The following is an 11326-nucleotide window of genomic DNA, read 5'->3' as shown; positions in this document are numbered from 1 at the left end:
TCATTTCACAAGTCTTTTCATTAGCTTAATGGACTTTTGTTGGTGTAAATTTATTTAATTTCAACAAATTAAGTTAACAATGTTTTTACTTTTTAAATGTTTTATTTATTTATTTTTAGAGATGGGAGAAGAGAAAGAGAAAGTGAGGGAGAGAAAAATCAATGTGTGGTTGCCTCTCATGTGCTCCCTACTAGGAACCTGGTCAGCAACCAAGTAATGTGCCTTGACTGGGAATTGAAGTGGTGACTCTTTGGTTCACAGCCTGCATTCAATTCACTGAGCTACACAAGCCAGGGCTATCAATGTGTTTAATTGATTCTCTATTGTGTGGTTTGTTTGTTTTTTTCAAAATCAAATCCCCAGAGATTGGTCATCCGCCATTGTCCATGTCATTTGATGACAACAGCCACAGAAACTAGGATTTGGTCACAGGACTGGATCACTGCTGGAAAAAGCAACCACAAACTTGGAAGTGACTTTGGACTCGGTATGGGGAGGATGTTGAACTTAGTTTAAGTCATACAATGGAAATATGCCTGATTTTCATAAACAAAATGTTGCACAAAACATGGGTGTAAAACCTTTCAAATGAAGATCCAGATGAAGGAACAAGGCATGATAGAGACAGATTATATCATATTAGAAAGTACCAAAATAAGTATAAACATAGGTTGGTTAGAAAGAGAAACTTGAAAGAATATGCAGGTAGAAATTAAGGGAAATAAAAAAAACATATCATTGCCCATGGGTGGAAGGGGATTACTTATAACCCATATACACATTTTCACAGTGCTCCTTTATATAGGTAACAGGTCTAGAGACTCACAATTGGACCCTTTGTGATTATCATTGACCTGGTCACACCGTGGATCAGCCAAGCTGCATAATACACTTGGGCTCCATTTATGAAATCTCTCCCCAATTACAGGGAAGAGAGCGCACCCCTGCCTGGATGGGCCCTGGTGATGGTGTGCCTGTGTGAAGGGTCATATTTTCATGGGACCAAATTTCTTGTCTCTGCCCATCATCCTCATCTTCATCACTACCTTCCTGTTTATCATCGTTGGATTACTTAAAAGCATATTTTCACTTTCTATAAATATGGTGGTTATCTACATATAATGACTCTGTCTCATTATTTACCCATTTTTATGGTTGTTACATAGAATGGGTGTCAAGCTCAATGTTCTTTTATGTTTGAGTGCTGACAATGCTGTCTCATCCCAGCCTCTGTTCCATCTGCCCCACATGGAAAATCTCACAAGAAAGGCTGTGTCTCTTCCTTAAATGTCATTGAAAGATTGAAACCACATAAGCACCTATATGTAGAATTCCCCCTTAACCATTTCCTTTCCAGCCTCTATCAAAGCACATCTGACCTGCTAATGGGACTTTAGCACTGAATAGTTAAAACCACTGTTCCTCCCAGTGATTTTAACTCTGTGCAGGTCATGTCCCTTTTGTCTGTGTGTTTGTCCTCAGCCTAGATATGAACACCAAGTTGTTGTGGGTCCATATGCCTCTTCAGTGTCATCTGCACTTCATGCTGTGAGCCTGATGCCAAATGTAAGACCACCACCACCGAGGTTCTTTTTCCTTTGGTGTTGGGTTCATATGCTTCTGATGCCCACAGTCCAGCCTTAAAGATTACTGCTGGGGGCTAGCTTGACACAGCTGTGTGGAGCTGAGCTGCAGTGTTGGGTCCAACAGAGCCTGTGGTTACTTTCAGCTGACATGGGTCAGAAGTTTTGATGATTCATTGGAATTAGGAACAAGAGTGTCTGAAAGAGACTCTGTCTTTTGTGAACATGAGGATTTGTAATAGACTTTTCTAACTCAGAGAATTCAGATGTGTGGACATACACAGGAATCCAGAAAGTTTCTCTGAGGAAAATCATTATATGAAGAGGAAACCAGCCCACATATCAAAGTGCACTACTCCTGAGATGATCCTTGTGTTCACGGACATTGAGCTCCCCCTGGTGATCACAGTCCTTCCTGCGGGGAGGTTTTTGTCTGTGCTCACAATGACTGCTACTCAATTTCTCACACAGTAATACATGGCTTTGACCTTGGTTCTCAGGCTGTTAATTTGTAGATACAGAATATTCTTGCCATTGTCTCTAGAAATGGTGAATCAGCCTTCCATGGAGTTGGCATAGAGTGTGGTATCACAACCACCACTCATGACTAAGATCCACTCCAGCCCTTACCATGGAATCTGGTGGACCCAGTGCATTACATGGTCCTAAAATTAGAATCCAGAAGCCACACAGGAGAGTCTCAGAGACCCCACAGTCTTCACCAATTCTTCCCCAGACTCCACCAGCTGCACCTCATATTGGACACCTGCAAAAACAAAGACATCAAGGCAGGAATCTGCCACCCATTCGCTGTTTATCTCAGTCATATCCGCAGACACACTCAGGGTTTCTCATTATCCTTAAGTTAACTCTTAAAATTACAACAAGGAAAACCCAGCTGAGCCCAATCTTCATGGCAAGTGGTCTGTGTTTTGTCCTGAGAAGGGACTGAGAACACCTGGGAATTCCTGACTTGGCTCTTGTCCTAGAGCTGAAGGGTCAGGGCTGAGCTTTCTTTCATGATTAGAGGGGCCCTATTTGCATGTCATCTTACTATATAGAGAGCTGTGGTATTGGAGACCTGCAGAGAGCACTGTGACTCAGTGCAGGTATGAGTGTCTTGGGGCTGGTGATCATGATAGCATTTCAGTTACTACATACAGAATCCTGAGGAAGTCTAGGTCAGGTACAAGAGGCCATTTCTGGTGACAATGACCTATGTCTGGGTCTGTGACCTCCCTGCTGGCCTCTACTACAGCTCTGACCCTAATCCAGAAGAGCGGGAAAAAACCACAATATTTTAGGACTGCTTTTCAGCAATGAGATCATGGACCTCTAGTCCATTTCAGGTTATGACTGTTGACAATAAAATAAATATTCTGCAAGTTGTGCCCACAGCTGTGGTGGGGACATTGTCCTGCTCAACACCCTGTGCCCCACGATTGCTGTAGCTCGTGGTTACTGTACTGGGAACTGTGTTAGGGGTATGGAGAGTATTCTAGGGTGAATGGTGTCTGCATTATTGACTTATTTAGGAACTAATGTGTTCCTGGAAGGTACTGCTGTCAGTCATTTGGTCCAAAAATATTTGGGACTCAATCCATACCCTGGAATCCACACTCCACAGTTCTACAAACCTGTCTGCCTCTGGAATGCCTAAATGAAATGGGTTGGCTGTGCACCATGCTCTTGCTCCTGCTGTGTACCTCTTGTTCCTCCATGGCCACAAGGTTCACTAGCCCAAGAGACCTCACATAGAATTTCACTTCAGGGAATCAGACATTAGCACCTTGGAGATTTCTTGTAACAGATGCCATTCAATAGCAAACTCACACCCATGTGTAAATAAAGTCCATCTGGTGAGGAGAAATTTCTACCTATCCATGGTTGGCTAGGGCCTGAATTAGTTGACATACCTTGCAGTGACTAATGGGTAGCCCACAGGATATGACCATGGTGACAAGTGGGTATACTGTCTCTTTTGTGTCAGCTCAGGGTCCCAAAGGGAGGAAGCCCTTATATGTATAGAATAGGTCTGAGAAACACTGGAGCAGTATTGGAAAGACCACTTCATATCCATGAATTCTGACCTCTCTTGACCTTTGACCCGGCAAAATAGCCTTCCTTTGCTTGGGTCAGTAGGGTCACTCTAATATTTCTGTAATAGAATTGAACATTCAACGTTAATTACTTAATAACAGCACCAGGGTTGGACATAATTTTTCCCATGGGATCACTCTAGGGGAGAGCTTATGTGTCTTTAACTTCATTTGAAACAATTTTGTTAGATTGTGTTATGATACCTGTCATATCACTGCATTCAAAACATATAAAATTCATGAAGTTTTGTGTAGCCATTTTAATATTAAAGGTGGGAGAAAATAAACACCACTTTTGGCATACCATGCTTTATTAGTTCAAGAAAGATAACAATGTGATTGAAATGCAAAAAAGACTTCCAGCTAAGATGGAGGCATAGGTGGATACACTGTGCCTCCTTGCACAACCAAGTTTAAAAACAACAAGGTTTTAGTAACAAAATGAAACCAAAACAGACAGAAAATTGAACGGTATGCAAGTCTGACAACAATGAACCATTCATCCAGACCAGTGAGAGGAGTAGAATCAGCAGCTGGCATAACGGGGTCACACATTTGAGTGCAGATAAAACAAGCAAAAAAAAAAAAAAACAAACAGTAAGACAGACTTGCTAATGCAGGGCCCCAGGGCCTGGATATAAAACCTAAAAGCACCAATTGGAAAAAACTTTCAGGGGTAAAGGTGCTAGGAGAGGCTCTCAGTTTGTTGGAGAGACCCACAGGGTCCTGGAGGGTGCAGAAGCCCACACATCTGGGAACCAACACCAGAAGGGCCCAATTTGCTTGTGGGAAGCAGCAGAGGGGACCAATATCTCAGAGAGAGCATGGAACAAGCGCCATTGCCCCTCTCTGACCCCACCCCAACATACAGCATCACAGGGTCACCCTACCCTGAGGAACACCTAAGGCTCCGCCCTTCATATATAACAGGTGTGAACAGATGAATACATTATGGCTCAAGGAGAAGAACAGCTCAAAGCCCCAGAGCCAATACTTCTAAGCAACCAAGAGATAGCCAACCTATCAGATGCACAGTTCCAAACACTGGTGATCAGGATGCTCACAGAACTGGTTGACTTTAGTCACAAATTAGAGAAACAAAGGAAGGCTGAACTGAGTGAAATGAAGGGAAATGCACAAGAAACCAATAGTGATGGGAAGGAAACTGGGACTCAAATCAATGGAGTGGACCAGAAGGAAGAAAAAATGACTAAACAGAAAAGAAGGAAGAAACAAGAATTCAAAAAAATATGAGGAGAGGCTTAGGAACCTCCAGGACATTTTGAAACGTTCAAACATCTGAATTATAGGGGCACCAGAAGGGGAAGAGGAAGAGAAACAAGTGGAAAAGTTATTTGAATAAATAACAAAGGAGAACTTTCCCAATCTGGCAAAGGAAATAGACTTCCAGGAAATCCAGGAAGCTCAGAGAGTCCCCAAAAAGTGGGACCCAAGAAAAAACAAACCAAGGCACATCATAATTACATTAACCAAGATTAAAATGAAGGAGAAAATACTAGAAGCAGCAAGAGATAAGGGGAGAGTCACCCACAAAGGAGTTCCTATCATACTGTCAGCTGATTTCTTAAAAGAGACCTTACAGGCAAGAAGGGTATGGAAAGAAGTATTCCAAGTCATGAAATCCAAAGACCTACATCCAAGACTGCTCTATCCAGCAAAGTTTTCATTTAGAATGGAAGGACAGATAAAGTGCTTCTCAGATAAGATCAAATTCAAGGAGTTCATCAACACCAAGCCCTTATTTTATGAAATGTTAAAGGGACTTATCTAAGAAAAAGAAGATAAAGAATATGAACAGTGAAAGGAAAGCAAACTCACAGTTATTAAGAACCATACCTAAAATAAAAGCAAACTAAGAGGACACCTAGATCAGGAGTGGGACCATAGAAATGGAGATCACATGGAGGATTAGCAACAGGGGAGTGGGAGAAGGAAAAGGGGGGAGAAGGTACAGAGAATAAGTAGCATAAATGGTAGGAATAAAATAGACAGGGGGAAGGGCAAGAATATTATGGTAAATATAAAATCTAAAGAACTTGTGACACATGGACATAAACTAAAGGGGGGAATGGTGGGGGAGGGGTGTGCAGCGTGCAGGGGAATGAAGGGGGGAAATGGGACAACTGTAATGGCATAACCAATAAAATATATTTTAAAAAAGAAATGCAAAATTTGTGCAGTGTGTGGAGAATGTGGTGTGAAAGACTGAATGTGTCAAAATTGGTTTGTTAGGTTTCATGCTGGAGATTTGTCACTGGTTGATGTACTGCTGGATGATGTGCTGCATTTGGGTAGACCTGCTGAAGCTGACAGTGAACAATTTGAGCCATTAATTGAGAACAATCAATGTTATACCAAACTGCAGATAGCTGACATACTCAAAATATCCAAGTAAAGTTTTGAAAATCATTTTCACCAGCTTAGTTATGTTAATTGCTTTCATGTTTGGGTTCTATGTAATTAAGTAAAAATTTCTACTGGACCATATTTTCAAGTATAATTCTCCCCTTATACATAATGAAAACATTTTACTTTGAAAACAAATCGTGATGGGTGATGAAAGTGGATACTTTACAATGATGTGAAATTAAAGAGAGCATGGGACAATTGGAATCAACCCCCACCAGCCACAACAAAGCCTGGTCTTTGTCCTAAGAAGGTGATTTGTATTTAGTGGAATTAGAAGGAAGTCCACTATTATTAGCTTCTTCTGGAAAACAAAATGATTAATTTCAATGAGTACTGCTCGCAATTAGATCAACTGAAAGCAGTGCTCAGTTTAAAGCATCTGGATTTCTCAAAACAAATAACAAATTATTCCATCAGTATGAGGCATGTTACTTTGATGACCAGGCAAAAACCGTTACAGCCTGGCAAATAAGTTCTCATTCATCCACTGTATTCATCAGACATTGCAACTTTGATTTACACTTATTTTGCTCTTTAAAAAATTCTCCTAATAAAAAAACAATTCCCTGGAAGACTGCAAAGGGCACATGGAACTGTTCTTAGCTAAAAAAATATAAAAGTTTAGGGAAGATGGATTATGAAGTTGCCTGAGAAATGGCAGGAGGTGATAGAACTAAATGATAAATGCTTTGTTCAATGAAGTTATTGGTGCAAAAGAAAAATATGTCTTTCATTTTTACTTTAAAACTGAACTTTTTGGCCAAGTAGCTTATGCTCCTAAAACATATAACTTTAAATACAGTCATTATGGAGGGACTTTGAAAAGAGCATGATAAAGATGCTGAGCAGAGTTTTCTGAGAAAGCTAATGGAAAATATGAATCCCAGACATTGAAAGTAGTTGGTGGAGACTGAAGCTGTGAGCAGGTTATGTAGAATTTGACTCAAAGCAAAGATGGAATTGCCCCCAGTTCACTTGAGATTTGCCTTTTTATGGTCCATTATTAATGGAACTGGCAACTGTCCTGACAGTGTGAGAGTCTTAGAGGATTCATCAAAACACAGTATCCTCCTTTCAAATATAAACTAAGAGTTGTACTCACTTCAAACATGTGCCCTGTGACATTTTCCACCTTGTTAAGTGCAACTGTTAGCTCATGATATTTGCTATTTATCAATGCCGCCATTAAAGTATTTCACAAAGTGGATTTGTCTTTCAGTCCTCCAGTAGGTTTATTCCACTGGAATAGTGCTTGGCTCACAGACATTGACTGTGTATCTGGGCTCTGGTCACTTGGGACACTGGGGACATTGGAGATGGCCAGCCCATGTTCCTGTTCATGGGCCCTCATGTGCTGAAGCCAGTCATGAACTTGTCCATCATAGTGCCCTGCAGCTTGTCAGTCCACCCAGTTAACTCAGAACTAAGTTGTGTGACTGTTTGATGTGCCCTGAGGTCAGCAGCTTGATGGACACCTCCATTACACAGGTGTGACCTGAACCAGGTCCCAGATATGCAACATGATAACTGATACCATAAAAACCCTGAGGGGCTTTTAAGACAGTCCACACACATAGAGAATATGTATTGAAATTGCATATTTGATAAATGACTAAGTGTCACAAACATACAATGAATCTGCAAAAATAAGAAAACAAAAAGCAAACCAAACCTTAGCCAGTCATCAGAACAGGTCCCTGCTCAAAGGATGCAGCTGCTTGAGAAGTAGCATGGAGTTTTCTCTGCAGCATGAAAACAGAAGCCCCACATAAGCATCTACTCAGCATCCAGTGCTTTCCTTCAATAGAACATAATCAGGGTCTGGAACAGAGGACCCCTCCTCAATGCCAAGGAATGGGAACCATCTGAATGTCCATCATGGGATGGGTAGATGAAGTGTGTTATATACTCACAATGCGAACTTCTACTCAGCCTTGAAACAGAGGAGATGCTGCCATAAACTGCAACATGGGTGACACAGCAAGGTGCCAGGAGATGTGCACTAAGCCATCAGGAAGAACCAGCACTGTGTAATCCACAGAAGTGACACATTGGAGTTCACACAGCTCATGGACACAGACAGCAGGATGGTACTTACAGTGTGAGAAGGAGGAACTTGGGAAGCAGTTATTCCCTGGCCGAAGATTTCCACCATGGGGCAGAGTGAGAGCTGGCAGTGGGCTATAGTGCTTAAGAGTGTAATTAGTTACACTATGCTGTACACTCAGGGGTTTGTGGTGGACACATCACATGTGAAGGGTTCTCACTCTGAGAAAGTGACAGGAGAGAGATTGTGTGAAAATAGAGTGGGAGCAGCCATTCCAGACATACCACCTGGCACATCTTCCTTCTCCAATCTTTGCAGTGTGTGGACTCACCACAATCATCTTTGCACTGGGTCCAAACAGCATTTCACACAACTGTTTGCACAGCTAACAGAAAAAAGTTATCTTGACTACAGGACTGAAAATTGCAGATAATCTTTACATTTACACCCCACTTGCAGCTAAAGACTAACTTAGCTTGTCCGCAGTGACAGAAGTTCCTCCCCCAACCCTGTACCTGCATACCTCCCTGTCTCACAAACACCCTTTGCCTTCCTCCCTAGTCAGACCAGTGTTAGGGCTTCTACCTGAATATCTGTTTCCCAAAAAGGGTTTCTTCTTGATCTCAGATTAACACTGGCTGCCAATTATTTTGTGCTTTTATTTTTTACAGTATCATTGCAATAAAGAAAATCCTGCTTCATGAAACTACAGGGATCAGTCTTGAATACATCATGTTGAGGGAAGAGCAGGTACAGAGGAGCAAACACCAAATGCACTCTCTTATGTCAGAACTCACAGACGGTCCAGATGCAGCAGCAGAGGGAAGTGTGGTGGTTGTCCTGTGATGGTGGAATGGGTATGGTGAGTAGTCTTCCCAGGAAAAAGCCTCTTCCTTCCCTAGCCAGATCCACACCAGATCCTTGGTTTGTTTTCTCTGGTGGGTGGAACCTGAGCATCCCCTGGTGTCACTGACTGCCTTTGCACCCCAGCCCTCATTTCTCCTGCAGAGAGGTTTGTATCTGGGCTCACATTGACTTTCCCTCTCTGCCTCTGTTGTACAGTAATACACAGCTATGTCCTAAGCTTTCAGACTGTTCATTTCCATGTACAGCATGTTTTTGGCATTGACTCTGGAGATGGTGAATCAGCCTTTCATAGAATCTACATAGTATTTCTGACTCCCATCACTCCATATGACTGCCACCAACTCTAGCTCTTTTCTGGGAGCCTGGTGGACCCAGTGCATCCAGTAGTTACTACTGAAGGTGAATCCAGAGGCTACACAGGAGAGTCTCAGAGATCCCCCAGGCTATACCAAGCCTCCCCAAGACTCCACCAGCTGCACCTCATACTGGACACCTGAAAATACAAACATCAGGTAAATAAACTATCACATGTCCATGGTTTCTCCCAGATTTGCTCACATACTTGTCACCTCTATATCTCCATGAATCACCTCTTAAAATAGCAAAAAAAAGAAAATCCAGCTGAGCCCAAACTCCATGGTGAGATCTCGGTCTGTGTTCTATCCTGAGCAGGGAATGGGAACACCTGGATATCTTGGTCTGGGCTCCTATCCCAGAGCTGCAGGGTCAGGGCTTGGCTGCTTTTTGTGAGCAAAACAGCCCCATTTTCAGGACTTTCTACTATATATGGAGCTCTGGTGTTGGGAAGTACATGGAGAACATGGTCCCCGAGTGCAACATTTCTGAGGACACATGTCTATTAAGAATCATTCCGCAGCCTTGCAGTTTGGCTCAGTTGGTTGGAGTGTAGCCCTGTACCCAAGAGGATGTGATTTTGATCCCACATTCTTTGAGTGCATGCGATTCCTGGGCTGGGTATGTATGAGAATAAATCTATTTCTCTCTCTCTCTCTCTCTCTCTCTCTCTCTCTCTCTCTCTCTCTCTCCCTCCTCCACCTTTTTCTTTCCTATAAAAGCAATTGAAAGTGTCTTCTGGTGAAGAGAAAAAATAGGAATAAAAGTAAAAGAATTACTTTTTACATTTTGTCTCCTACCCTCTCCAGTGACCCAACTGCTCCAGGAGATGGGCACACAAACAAAGAGAGTAAACTGTCATAAGTTGGGAGAGATTTAAAATGAGAGATGTCTTTGAGAGTCACCAGTAATGAATTCACCAAGACAAACCAACCCTCATGAACAGAGGTGTTTTTTGTTCAGAAGATGGGAATTTCCTTCTGAAATCATTTCCCCTACAAACTGGTCATAGAGCACCTGAACCCAGTGTTGGGGGAGTAGGATCCTCTGTATGGATCACTGGGAGACAGAAGCATGAACTATATGAAGAATCAGATAGTGCTGCTGTATCATATTATTTCAGGGGAGTTCAGTATTGAATGTGCAGCAGCTTAACTGTCTCATTTTTTCCTAACCTCTGTGGTAAAAATAGGCACAAACATTGGAGACACAGAGGAAACTCAGTCATGACTAGATCCTTAGGTGAAGATGTAGGTAGGGATTGGAGAATAACTATGTTTAAATTACAGAAATTTCATTATGGAAAGTCTTGATGCAAATCATTAATACACAATAACAGATATAAATAAAATATTATTGATATGAGAAATATTGTTTTATTTATTCATTGATTAAAGGATGAAAAACTCATACAAGTAACCTCCCATTACTGGAGCTGGTGGATCTAAGTTTGTATAAACTGTTCATTCTTGGTGGTTCAGCCTTAGATTCACTGTCAGGAGCTGTGTTTGTGCACATGTGACATAGCTGAAATCAGGGAGCTGGAGAGGGAGTAGTTTTGGGCCCCCTGGTGTGTCAATACTGAATTTCAGAAGAACCATCTCCTTTTTCTCACAGTCCTTATTTATGTCTGCATGGGAGCCTTTGTAGTGCTGCCTCCATGGCTGTGCATGATGGGTGTCCACTGAACTTGAACCCAATTCACTGTGTGTATCAATATCCTAATGGGAAAAGGGAGGCCCCCCATAAGGATAAAATAACATGGATGGGTAAAGGCGCTCACCTGAACTGACACACATGCAGGATTTTCATTCCTCTATGCTGTGATTTTCCTCATCGTTTAATCAGTTCAGTGTCTCACCCTTTTCCTGAAATAGTCATGCATAATATCTAGACTCACTCTGATAAGAAAACACTCATTTGAAAATCTATCCATGTTCCAGGTT

The sequence above is a fragment of the Artibeus jamaicensis genome, unplaced genomic scaffold (genome assembly GCF_021234435.1).
Source record: "Artibeus jamaicensis isolate MK-2021 breed Jamaican fruit bat unplaced genomic scaffold, CSHL_Jam_final contig_531, whole genome shotgun sequence".
NCBI lineage: Eukaryota > Metazoa > Chordata > Mammalia > Chiroptera > Phyllostomidae > Artibeus > Artibeus jamaicensis.
Note: the sequence above shows the minus strand (reverse complement) of the source record.